Below are 14,455 nucleotides of genomic sequence, written 5' to 3' on the forward strand. Positions count from 1 at the left end.
TGCCATTGCTTTTTCTCAACTCATAGAGTCCATAGGTATGCCTTTTTATAGCAATCCTACACTCACATAAAAGCTGCATTTTCAATAAGAGATAAAAAGGAATTTTGCAAAGAATGCAACGTTTTTGTGCTTGCTGGTATAGCTGCAGTGACGGCTTCATGAATTTCCCTTTCTTTTCTTACAATGATCCTTACGCTGTATTCATTTATCTTTAAATGGGGGGAAACCACACTGCAGATCTCAATCTATGGTACATATTCAGCAATTCATCTTTTTCTTGTAATGTCATGACTTTTCTCTGCTTTTTGAGGGCATTTCCAGCACTGCTAGTGGCACTTCATATGGGTCCCATGGTGTTATTCAAAGTTTACAGTATTGCACTAAACATGATGAAAAATATGCAAGAACCATGAGAGATCACTTTTTACTGTGCTACTCAATTTACTGGAGAAATGAACTGTTCATGCAGAGATGATTAGCATCACACGGTGTTTTAAGCAAATACTGACAACACTTGAGCTCACTGCAATAGCAACAGGAGGTGGCTACAAAATTATTAAAGTAGTATAGTATGTCCTACAGTCAATTTTACATGGTTATGATTTAATACTTCATCTTTACATTTGTTTTCATCTCTCAACTGCAAATGGCAACATGTACAGTTTGTGTTTATGTGCATCAGTTTTTATAAACTTTTAACCTTTTATAATAGATTTGTGTATATTTTATGGTAGTAAATAATAAAATAGACTAGCATCTACACATATTTTATGCATTCATGGCATAATCTAATTTTGTCTCAATTATTTTTGATATTTCTTGGGTATAAGGTCCATCTGTGAGTTTTTTCCAATTGTCACATATCTCCAAAAACTTTTCCAATATACTTACTGGAAATAAATCCACATACAAGTGGACCTGTGCACTTCAAACCCACGTTGTTCAAGGTTCAACTGTATTTCTTATATAAGAGATTTGCTAGTGACAAATTCTTTCAGTTTTTGTTTATCTGACACTGTCTTAATTTCTCCTTCACTTTTAAATGAGTTTTCCTGGATGTAGAATTCCTGGCTAACAGTCTGTTTCATTCAGCACTTTGATTATATCATCCCACTTCCTCTGCATACATGGGTTCTGATGAGAAATCAGCTGTTCATCACATGCACGTGAGTTGCTTCTCTTTTGCTGCATTAAAGACTTTGTTTTTGTTTTGGCTACCAGCAGTTTGATTATGCTCTTTCTAGGTGTGGATCTTTTTTACTTTATTCTACATGATGCCATTGAGATTCTTAGATGTATAGATTAGTGTTTTTCACCAAATTTGGGGAGTTTTTAGTCTTCATTTCTTCAAAGATTCTTTCTGCTCCTTTCTCCTGTCTTGCTGGGACTAGCATTATGGGTATTTTATAATGTTAATTATGTCCAGAAGGTCTCTACAGCTCTATTCACTCTTTTTTCATTCTTTTCTCTTTCTTTTTCTCACTGAGTAGTCTCAGTTAATATATCTTCAAGTTTTCTGATTCTTTCTTCTACCTGCCCAAGTCTGATTTTAAACTCTGCTAGTAAATTATTTTATACAGTTATTTTTTTCAACTCCAGCATTTCTATTTGGTTATTTTTTATATGTAATTTTTATATCTTTATTATTACTCTCTGTGAAGACATCATTCTTATACTTTCCTTTAGTTCTTTAGACATAGTTTCCTTTAGTTCTTTGAACATATTTTTAAAATCTAACTTAAAGTTTTTACTTAACACATTAACTGCCATGTGAGTTGTATTCAACTCATGCTAGTGTTGAGCCTGGGCCTCATGAAACATATGTAACTCACATGTCTCTTTAGCTTGAGCCAAGTGAACTATTTTTCAAGTTGCGTGTAACTCACACACAGAAAACAATAAAAAATAACAAGTGTTTCATTAAATTAGAAAGAATTGTTTTGTTTTTGAAGTTTTTATTCTGTTTTTGTAATAAAACACCAAGGCCCCGGGGAAATTGTTTTTTCCTAGTGTGGCAGTCAATGTGTTAATCCAATATCTAGTCTTTCTCTGGGACAGTTTCTGTTGATTACTTTTTTTTTATTTGTATGGACCGCAGTTTCTTATTTTATTGCATGTCTTATTTTTTTCTTCAAAACTGGACATTTTAAATTCCATAATGTAGCAATTATAGATATCCGACTCAACACTCTCCCTAGGGTTTTATTTTGTTGCTTTTTGCTATTGTTTGTTTAGTGACCTTTTATGAACTAAATCTGCTAAGCTTGTATTCTTTGTCACATGTGGCCACTGAGGTGAGCTAATTACTGCATAGAGTTTTTCCTAAGCATCTGGAACTAATAAGTCTCCTACTCTTGGCTGAAAGGCTTTGTGCATGCTGCAGCATGGATTCTTTACTCAGCCGGACAATTGACAACTCTGTCTTAGCCTTCATTTCCTGTCTACACAGAGCCCCAGAGCCAGAGGTGAGAGTTTAGGTCCTTCCCAGGTCTTTATCTATCATGTGTAGAGCCCCCAGCATGCACACAATCTACAGCCTTATAACAACACTTGGCCTTATAGAGTCCCAAGAACACGGCAGGGGTTTTCAAAGCCCCTATGGACATCTCATCTCCCACCTTTTCCTTTTATGCATTTGGTTAGCCTATTGCTTGCCCCAACTCTTCTCCCTGCCTCAGGCAGCTTCAAAATTAAATGATTTCTTCTAAATATTTTCATAAATGCCGCTGGAGAAAAATTTTCTTCCTAGATGAGTTTTCAGTCAGAACAAATAAAACAAAACTTGCAAGTGAGTGTTTAAGGGAACCACCAGACAAGTTAAACAGTAACAGTTCTCTAAAAATGAAGCTTTGGAGGAAATCCAGTGCCCTTTTGTTCCCTCTGGTGGCTGTCAGGATGCTGGTGTTTACTCTGTGAGTTACTATCTTTTTATTTCCAGTTATGAATTTGTTTATTTAAAGTTCTTGACTTCTGCGCAAGTGATTTCTAAGCTCATAAATTTCCAAAATGCAGAACCATATTAAGTTTCACATCCAGAACCAAAAATTCCAGGAAAATACACCTTATCCTCTATTGCTTAGCAATAAATATCTTTTTAAGTTCCATGGACTCAATCAACTGTTAACATGTACTTAATGCCCTTGGTTTGTCTTTGCCCTGGCTCCCCTGGATAAAGTGAGTAAAGTTTTACTTGTAGTAGTTCTCTAGTGGTGCTATTACTAAGTACCACAAACTGGGTGGGTGGTTTAAACAACAGAAGTGTATTGTTTCACACTTCTGGAGGCTAGAAGTCCAAAATCAAGCTATTGGCAGAGTTTGTTCCTTCTGAGTGCCGGAGGGAGAATCTTCTCTGTGCCTCTCTCCAAGCTTCTGATGGGCTGGTTTGCTAACAGTCTTTTTTCCTCTTCTTCATTTATTTTGTAAGTGTTTTATTGAAGCATAGAACAGAGAAAAATCTGTAAGTTAAATGTTTATATCTCGATGAATTTTCATAAACAATACACCCTAGTAACTAACACCAGAAGTCCTAAATCTGTTTAATATAGCTTATGTCTCAGCATCTATTCTTAGGTCTGACAAATTTGAAACCCTATCACCCCATCACCTTTTGCCTGGTTGTTTTTAGGTTTTCCAGTTTTCTTATTGCATTTATGGAGGAGAGAATATTTGTAAGTTTTTATTCTACCATTTTCACTGACATCACTCCAAATATTTTCTTTTACTAACAAAATTCAAAATTCCTCAATTTGATTCAAATCTCTCCCACTGTGTATCCTAGCCAAACCCACTTCCACCTCCTCACCCTCTTTCAATTACACGAACTCTCCATTTCAACTAACTTGATAGTTGATTTCCTTCCTATTGCCTGAATATATGATGCTCATTCCTACCTGTGGGGCTTTCTATACTGTTACCCTCATTTGGACTTTTCCTTTTGTCTGTCATCAAAATCCCATCTATCCACTGGGTCCTGCTCTCAGTTTCCTTCAGTCTTCCCAAGCACTCCTATCTGTGAAGGTTTCTTCCTTCTCTTCTCTGATAGCACCTAGAGTCTCTTACATTCATTGTATCGGCTGACTTTATATTGTCTTGTACTTTTTTCATGAATCATATCTTGTTTAATAAATAAGGCTTTAAACTACTTGAGAATTCACCCATATTTAAATTTAACTTCTTGAAAATTAGTCCATATTTAAATTAAAATGATTCCAGAGCACATGTTTAAAAAATTTTAACTTAATTGAATCAGACAGAATTAGATGTGGTTGCTTTGGAATTGGTTCATAACTCCCTTCACACTTTCACTCTTCCACTTGTACTTTGTTTTTCTTCTGGGGTGCCAATTGAATGTATTGACATTTTTTTCTCTGCAACAGCAATAGGGAAGACAGTAAAAGAGTAGAATTGTCCTGATTGGCTCTTTTCTAAGATGAACTTCAGTATATAGTACCAGTAGACAGGACCTTGAAAAATATTCAGATAATAGTGAATCTCCCTCAATTTTCTAAGCAGATAAAAATGGGAAATGGACAAGCATTTTCTTAAGTTGATTTTACCAAACTGGTATATGGTTTATTTTAACCTAGTTGATTTTTTCCTCATATTTTAATTATGTGTGTCCAGGGATTTACTAATGATACAGTAAATCCAAACCAATTCTCTTACTCATCCATTCTAATAATAAGGAATGTGTGTGTGTGTAATTAATGTTCTGTTGAGCACCTTTGCATAGCAGTTAAATAACAGATAATGAAGAATCATTATCAATATCATCAATAATAACAATGAGAAGAAATTCTCATCTCTGAGATTCACTGAGTCTGTCACATTCGAACCTCAAGAAGTGTTTGACATGGAAAAAAGAACAACTATTATAAGGCAATAATAGAGTGAGCCCTAGTATTATAAGTGACAATAACAGAATATTATATATATAACAATTATAATTATTATTGTATGTACATTGTACAAATAAATAATTAATTAAAACCTGGCTGCCAGTGCACCAAGAAAACAGGCTCTCATGGCGAGTAAAAGAAATAAAAAATAATGGACACTTAGGGCCACATATCAACAGTCTCATGAAATAAAACAGTGCTCTATAATAAACTTTTATTCAAGTTGTTCTTCCTAAGAGGTAGCAAGAGCAATTCTCTCAAGTTCCTTTTTATTCGATTTTTAAAACATCAAGTGGTTCAGGTGAAATAAAGACATCAGTGATCTTCATCCTTCAAGACCATATTTTCCTGGCTTTAGTGATGGCTTAAACAAAACTTATTTTTGCCCTGAATTATCAATAATTCACAAGAGTATGTTTTTCTATTTAATACATTGAAGCACATCTTCCATTTTGCCTTGTAGTAACTTCTTCCAGCCTGACTTGGTTCCCCTCTCTGACCTCATGCACAACCCTTCATCCTGACTCTGATTCCAGATATGCTGACTTTCATACTCTTGCCCCAGGGCCTTGCATTTAGTGGCGTCTCTGCCTTCAAGGAACCTCCCTCAAGTTTCTACCAGATGTGCTCACTCCAGGCCCTGGGTCTCTGTTTCAGTGTCATTTTATCAGTAAGGCCTCCAATGACTATTTATTTAAAAGAGCAACCACTCCACTTCCTATCCCACTTCCCTCATTTACTTTGTCCTTCATAGTCACTGTTAACTGAAACACAATATATCTTAAATATGTATCTGTTTATTGTATGTTCTCACGACTAGAATGTAAGCCATACAAGATTAGGGATTTGGGTCTCTTTTGTTCATTGCTTCATACCCAATATCTATATAGTGACTTGAACAGAATAGGTCCCTCAAAGGTAAAGGAATGAACAAACCATATACCACAAAATGCCTGTAGATCTTGTACAGGAAGACATACCCAGTGGTACCCAGGATAAACTAAAATGCCTCAGAAGCTAGGCAGGGAAAGTAACAATGAAACTAAAACAATAGTTTTAGTCGTGAATGGCAAGGCTGGTTGATGAGGGCATAACGGGACACTTCTAGACAGAGCTGACAGGAAAGGACACAGCACTCCCATTCTCATACACAATTTTAAGAAGCTATCTTCCAGGCCAGAACAGCAAGGTAGAACTATAGTGGTCCACAGAACTATTGGACAAGATGTGGGTCCTGAGGCCAAGAGCTGTTTTTTGTTGTTCTTTTTGGTTTTGTTTCTTTAAGGTCACCAGAGGGACAAGAGCAAATTGAAAAATTGAGGACAAAAAGTAATAATATTGACTAATTCAAGGAGTTTCCTTTTTAGTGATACATAATAGTTGTATTATACATATGTTTATAGCACATGTGATATTTTGATACATGTATACAGTGTGTAATGATCAAATCACAGCAATTGGGACATCCATCACCTCAAACATTTACCTTTTCTTTGTTTGGGGAACATTAAAAGTCTTCTCTTCTAGCTATTTTGAAATATGAATAAATTATTGTTAACTATAATTTCCCTACTGTACTATCAAATACTAGAACTTATTCCTTCTACCTAACTATATTTTTGTACCCCTTCACCAATTTCTCATCATTCCCCCTCCCCTCTTCCCTTTCCAGTCTCTTGTAACCACCATTCTACTCTCCACCACAATGAGATCCACTTTTTTAGCTCCCACCCATCAGTGAGAACATGCAATATTTATCTTTCTGTACCTGTGTTATTTCACTTAACATAATGACCTCCAGTTCCACCTATGTTGCTGCAAATGACAGGATTTCATTCATTTTATGGAAGAATAATATTTCATTATATATATATATATATATATATATATATATATATATACCACATTTTCTTTATTCATCTGTTGCTGGGCACTTAGGTTGATTCCGTATCTTGGCTATTGTAAATAGTGCTACAATAAGCATGGGAGCACAGATTAGTTCTTGGAGATACTGACTTCCTTTCTTTTAGATATATATACCTAGCAGTGGGATTGCTAAATGATATGATAGGTCTATTTTTAGTTTTTTGAGGAACCTAGGGAGTTTCTTTTTAAGAAAGGAAAACTAAACTAGATTTGAATAACATCAAAGAATGCAGGGAAGATATTGGAATTAAAGCATTTTAAAGCCTGCCGTTTTCAAAGGAAAGATAGAGATATTGGTTAATTTTAAGATTTATTAAGTCAAGTATGTATGTGAGAATTTTTCATCAAAGGATAAAAATAGCACATATAACTCTCAAACAGCAAACAAACTGAATTTGATTAACACAATATAAGGATGAAAAGATTAAAAAATAGATATTAATAAATTAAAAACATTATAAATAGAGAACACAGAATAAAATGGTAGAATAAATCAAAATCATGTCAGTATTTGCAATAAAAGTAAATGGAATAAATTCACCAGTTCAGAGAAAGAGACACTGAAATTAGATTCTTTTTTAATCCTGCTATATTCAATTAAAGTGGCTACCTATGGACAGGAAGGAAGAGATTATTGATAAGAAAGGGCACATGGAAACTTTCTGAAGTGAAAGAAATTTTCTATCTTCATCTGAGTGATGGTTACATGGGTATATACATATATAAAATTCAAGGAGCTTTATACCTGAGATTTGCACATTTTCCATGTAAATTTTAAAAATAAACAATGTTACTGTATGTAACACTGGATACCTATTTATACATATACACACATATATGCATATATATTTTATATATTTTTGAAGTTTGAAAGGGATTATTAATAAACCAATATAAAAGGGACCATGAGTTGTCTGTTTCCTGCAAAACATCCTGAAAACCACATACCAAAAACACTTAAAAATGCTAAATAAAATATTGAACATTAAACACACTTTTAGATTAGTAAAATATTTATTAATTTGAACATAGCTGATTTCTCTAAGTATTTTAGAGGTAATATATTTTTCTAGATCTCCCTTACACAAGTTTTCTACCCTCTAGCAGCCAGAATTTGAAGAGATATGTGCAAAATTAACCATTATGAAATGGTACAAAGTGGTAAGTGATATTTAGAGAATACGTCAGGGGAGATCTTGCTTTTTAGCAGGGGGATCAAGGCAGGATTCCCAGGAGGAGGTGGTTTTAGAATCAAGCCATGAAGGATGGCCAAGATCATCATATGAGGCAGGTAAAGTGAAGACCAGCCATATGCGGCAGGTCAGGTGAAGACATGCCAAGCAGAGAACCCTGTGCAAGCAAGATTGAAGATGGGAATGATAAGAGCACCAACAGGGTTGGGTATGGAGAAAGCAATACTGTTCTAAGCAGAGGGCACTGCAAGAACAAAAGGGCACAGGTGCGACATGTTAAGAGAACTGCCAGGATGGAGAATAAGGAGGAAGAAGGGAAATGGAGAGTCCCAGAAGGTTTCTGAGCAGGAGAGACATGTAGAGTCTGCAGCAGGGTGCTGTGGCTAGGGATGTGGGTGTGGAAGCTGTCATGGCAAGTGACCCACTACTGACCTCATACCTGGGAGACTTGGTAGAGTGGGCAGAGCCATCAGACAAAGCCAATTTTCTTGCTCAATTCACTTGACAGGGCAGATGGGCAGAAAAGAAAACAGGTACCCAGTTCTTATGAACATATTCTTAAGTGCATAACTGAGAGCAGGCATCCAGCAAGATAAGTAAGCCCTACTAGATGCCAGATAACAACCTCAAGAGTGAGATTAGCCCTGATGCCAGACACCAATCTCAAGGTGAAAGCCTCATTTTTAGGAACTTCACATTCGGGTGGCAGAAGGTGACACTTGAGCCCTACCACCAGGTATAGAACTGAACTGGAGCCCCTTTTATGAAGCTAGATCCCCAAAAGGCCACACCAATTAGAAAAAGGTTAACTAATTTTTAAAATCTGCCCTACAGAGGCATGCAGCTGGAAATTTGTGACCATGGACAGCCCTTACACTTTTTGGATGGTCAAAAGAATCAGAAATTGAGAACTTAGATAGAAAGTGAAAATACCCCTATGTCCCTGGCAGAAGCACCTGTCAAACCAGCTTCAAAGAATTGAACCCTCCAGGTTCTAATTAACAAGAACTCACAGTTAATTCCACAAAAAACTTACATGGTTAAAAAGGTGCCATGGGCAAGAGTCAAAAGAAACAACAATCAACATCAGAAGCATACCCACAAAGACTTAGATAGTGGAATTTTCAAATATAGGATATATTGAATGTTTAATATGTTCAAAGAAATAATAGAATTAAATCACACGATACATTTTTCCAGGTTAAGATGGCAGATTGAATACACACATCTAACTTTGTTTCCATCCAAAACCTAAATCATATTGCAGAAACCTTAAAAAATCTAAGGAACTCTGACTCAGGCAGGGGAAAGGCAATATATATAACCTAAACATTTGTACTTCCATAATATGCTGGAAAAAAATCTAAGGAACTAGTCACACCGCCTACTTCTGGAAAATAGAGGCTGAAAGTTGGGAAAGTAGGGGAGGCTATAAGGAGAAAGACTGTGTGAAACCTGTTTGATAAATATTTAAGTCCTAGATCCCTCCACTTTCTCCCCATACCACTGGGAAATGCTCTTTTCTAACCCTGGCAAAGGTCCCCAGGTTTATTCTCTGTGTACAACAAAAGGTCTCCGGACTGCGTTTTGCCATGCACAGTTGAAGGCCTGAGTACTGTACCATGTAGTAGATTATTTACCACATGATATAATGCTAAGCCCCTCAACCTCCTTCCCAGCACCACCAGCCCCAGGAAAATTGCAGCCAGATCCTTATCTGACAGATAGGAGATTAGTGGATGATCCTTTGGGAACATGATCTACCCAGAGAAAAGACCTAAAGAAAATTACATCAGGGGTTCCACAGCAAACCACCCACAAGATACCACTTGAGTAAAGCTTAGCGCCAATAAATTTCCCATTCCCCACCTGCTCAGAGTTTCTAATTCATTTTCAGTCTCTCATTATAAATCATGAACAAGCAACCAAGCATTACCAGATACCAAAGGAAAACTTTAAAATATAGAAAGAGATTTTTTTAAAAACCCATATAGGAATATAGACCTAAATTTTAAAGGAATACAGGCTTAAATAAACTTGAAGTTTAAAAACTATCACCAATATCCTCAAAGAGATAAGAGAATCTATTGAATCCATGAAATGAAAGGATGCTCTAACAAAAACTCAAAAGATCTGTCAGAAGAATTTGTAAAACTTCATGTATTGGAGAAGAAAGAGTTAACATCTGATTAGACTACCCTTATATTGTAATTTTTCCTTGAGGAACTTTTAAATTTTATAGATTCTCAAAACTCAAGATCAGAAAAATGATAGAGAACCAATGTCCCAATTTGTCTTTGATAATTCCCAATATATTATATGGACACCCCATTGATGTGGCAACCTAGTTCTAACAGTAATTATTAAGATAGAGCCCATCCAAAAATATGGCCCCTGTCCCTCTGTGAAGATTAATGTTCTCTTCCCCTTTATATGACTTTGTAATTACAGGATTTGATTCTTTCATAATGGTACCCTTTATAAGTTATTAACTAAATGATGAAAATCACAATCTCAAAGTATTAAACCCCCAGGACAGATTCACAAACTCAAATATGTTGTCTCAAAAGAACTAATGTTAACCTTGCAAAAACAAATGTTGCAGCTTTTGTTTACACTATATACAGGTAGAAGTCAAGTGCACTGAAAACTGACACTATCACTGTTCTGTCATCACATACTGCAAACTGTGTGCCCATTATAAAGGTTAAGATGTCTCAGAAACACCTGTCCAAATTGTCTTCCTTGGCCCAACAGTGAAGAGAAAAAGAAGACAGGGAGGGAAAAGTAAAGGGAGAAGAGAAAATTTTATTAATAGAAAAGCTCTGAAGTTCTCATTCATTCTCTTAATCAGAAGTACTGACTTCAAGTCTGCTCAAAATAACCATGGCAGTAGATACAGAAGAACTTACTCTTCCCAGTTTACAGATGGGAAAGCTGAGATTCAAAGACTTGATGACTTTGTCAAAATCACACAACTAATTAATATGCTAGAAAGTTAAAACACACCAGCAATGCTTCTGGCTCTAGATACTGCATTCCAACTATATCACCGTAAGAAACATTTTGTTTCTTAAGTTAAAACAAAATGAGAATTTGAAAGACCTAGGTAATGCTAAAAGTCATGGGTAAGACTGTTCAAAGTTCTTCCCAGCAATGCTACTAGCATCCTTGAATTCTGGGTGCTTAGGCAAATGAACAGAGAGCTCCATGTAATCAGTTTCTCCCTTCAGCAACTATTGTAAAAATATTAGCTAACATCTTTTCTTAAACATAAATGTCACTGTGCAAAAAGAGGATATATTGTGTAGTATTTGTCAATTAAATTCTTTAATTAGATGTTTATAATCCTATTTTAGTGTAGCAGGGACAATTTTAGAATTTGTTTGCTCTGCTTGGATATAAAAGGCTTTTAGATTTTTCTCTTTTCACCTGCCTATCATGGAGGGCCTGCTAACCCTTCCTTGGGGGTGGGGAGAAACCATTTTGAAAGGAGATTCTTAGCATAACTAATATCCTAAGATGTGCATTGCACCTTGGGGAAGAAGAGGAGATTTGGGGGGGCAAGCTCAACAAATTTGCTCCTCACTGTGTCCATGCTGAGCTGCTTACATAATTCTTTCTGGTTCAACATCTATTAGAAAGTCACAAACTCCACCAAAGCCCATTCAAACAATAGAAAAGTATTAGCTGTTATCCTTTGAAGAGGCTATGCAGTGGAACACACATGAAAAGAGTTCATCCTGTGACCTCCTTCAGTCAGTCAACTTGAAAGGCAGCCATTATAATTATCAGTCACTACCGTGGGTACTGGGATCATTCTGAGCAATTTCCAAAGTCAACACTTAAAGTCTTCTGTAATGGCACAAAATGGTGTTTCTCCCTAGGCATGGTGAACTGTCATTACTGTTTTTACCTCTTGGCTAACTCTGGAACTTTTCTTATTCCCCTTTTTCTGGTAACAGGCCTGACCAGTCATAATCCATTCCTTTCCCCTCCACCATCAGCGACTGCTCCAAGATATGGCCATGTGACATCAGCATGATCCTGACTATATAGACAATCTCAAGATGATGAACTCTTTCCATTTAAATTGTTAAATGGGACCACTGCAGCCTGGAGCTCTAGTGGCCATCTCTCTTGGCCATGCAAGGGAAGGTTGTCTTCAGAAGGGGAAAATGAGCCAACATACATGTATCAGTCTGCTTAGGCTGCTATAAGAAAAATACCACAGACTAAGTGGCTGAAATAACTTATTTCCCATATTCTGGAGACTGGTAAGTCCAAGATCAAGGTACCAGCAAGTTAGGTTTCATTCTGAGGCCTTATCTCTTAGCTTGTAGGCATCTGCTTTCTCTCTGTGTGCTCATGTGATCTCTTTGTGAGAATATAAGCTCTCTGGAATCTCTTCTTATAAGGACACTAATCCGACTGGATCAAGGCCCTATCCTTATGATTCATTTAATCTTAATTACTTCCTTAGAGGCCTTATCTCTAAACATAACCACACTGGGGGTTAGGGCTTCAACATATGAATCTGGAGGGTTGGGGAACACAAGCATTCAGTCTATAACACATAAAATCAGATCCTAGTCGAGATGAGAGACAGTTAGACAGCTAGGCTTCATGTCCATGGTTCCAGGGCCCGTGGCCAAATTTCTCCCAGCTAATCTTTTATGTCTGTGCATTACCCTGGTGTTTTTCCCAGCCATATGAGCAGAACCATTCATTTCACACCCAAGCTACTTTTGGTTGGGTTTCAGTTGGTGGCAACTTAAAAATTCCTGATTAATAGATATAATATTAGATATACTGACAATCAAAATAGAACTTCCAAATAAGGAATATGAGCATGCTGGCTCATTAAATGAACGTGAACTTGCACCAGAGAGTGTGCCTGGCCAGGAAAACCATTACCCAAGACCCATCCTCATACTTGGTAGCAGTCCCTATTGAGGTTAAAACTCTTAGCACCACTATCCCTATAAGAGATGGAAAAACTGAACTTCTCTAGCTTCTTCTTCTTCTTCTTCCAAAGCAACAGCTGAAGAAGTTTGGGTTTAGGAGTCAGAAACATCCAAGTTCAAATCCTGGAACTACTTCTTGCAGTGTGATACTGGTAGGTTACTCAACATCTCTGAACCTCACCCTCCTCACTTGAACAGTGCAAATAATAGCACCTGCCTCACCAGTATAGTGTATAATGAGAGAATGTATGTAAAGAGCCCACCCTTGTGGCCAGCACATAGGAATCACTCAAGACAGGCTGGTTCCTCCTTGTGCAGACACAGAGATTCCACCAAATCTCATGCCCATCCCTCATGGCTGGACAGGAGCTGCAGCAGTTCTATTTGCCTTGCTTGCACCTCAAAATACCCCTGTGGGTAATTTCATGCCTCCAAACATTCATAGGGTTCATGAGAGGAGGCCAGGCAGGCCTCGGAACAATCGCCTTTTCATTCCCCTGCTGGAGAATGCTGGGGCTCCACCCAGAACCTTTCACCCCTGACTCTGTAAGCCAACTGTAAATTCAATTACTGTGAAATTAACTAAGCATTAAACAAAAAATCCCAACCTGGAAGTCATCACTGCTAATTAACTGGTTCCCACTCACTGCTGCTGCCTTTCAGCGGTCAGCTGACAAGGAGAGCTGTCAAGAACTTGCCCACGGGGTGGGCTTGAGCTGCCGTGACTTGATTTGAACTGACAAGGCACAGCAAGCTAATATCAGAGCCCTCTTTAGGCAACCCACGTGACACTGGAGGGGCACTCACAGAATGAGGAAAGCAGTGGATACACAGACTGGTCTAGACACAGAAAAGAGACAGGTTGAGACAGGTAAGAGTGTCAAAAAGAAGAGTGACGGCCCTGAAAGTGGGATGTAGAAATGATTAGTCAGGCTGTGAATGGGCTGCTATTAAGCACTATGATAGCATCATCTTGCCAAATTTGTGATTTTATCTAATAGTAGGAACTTAGTAAATATTGGTTGGTTGGATGAATTAATAAATTTCACAAAATAGGGAGGAATACCCTTCCATTTCCATCTCTCACTTTTATTAAAGCACTTCTGAATTTATCTCCTCACTATCAAGAAACCAAATTTCTTAAAACCTATTGAGAAAACTATTTCTTTCCAAACCCTAAACATATGAACCACAGGTTCCCTCCTTTTCATCCCACACAAAGTGAAAGGGCCGTATATACTGACTTAATTAAAAAGATGTATAGGGTCTCTCGCTACTTGTCAGGTATAACAGGGCAGTGGCCACATCTGTTTATTTTACTAAGTCCAGTGGCCACTGTGCTTGTAACAGAGGACACAAGCAAACAAGAAGGGGCCCAGTCCAGGCAGCATTCTGTGGAGGGGTTTTGCTCATTCAGCTGCAAGGCAACTCCACTTTTCATCCAGGCCCATCCTGACCAGATAACTATCTT

General features: G+C 37.3%; 1 long non-coding RNA gene across 1 annotated transcript in view; it reads right to left on the reverse strand.

Annotated features, from left to right (window-relative positions):
* The window catches only part of LOC142874361 (uncharacterized), a 133,847-nt gene that overhangs the window by 117,670 nt on the left and 1,722 nt on the right, over positions 1–14,455 (reverse strand). The gene's annotated exons all lie outside the window — the stretch shown is intronic.

The sequence above is a fragment of the Microcebus murinus genome, chromosome 12 (genome assembly GCF_040939455.1).
Source record: "Microcebus murinus isolate Inina chromosome 12, M.murinus_Inina_mat1.0, whole genome shotgun sequence".
Classification (NCBI taxonomy): Eukaryota; Metazoa; Chordata; class Mammalia; order Primates; family Cheirogaleidae; genus Microcebus; species Microcebus murinus.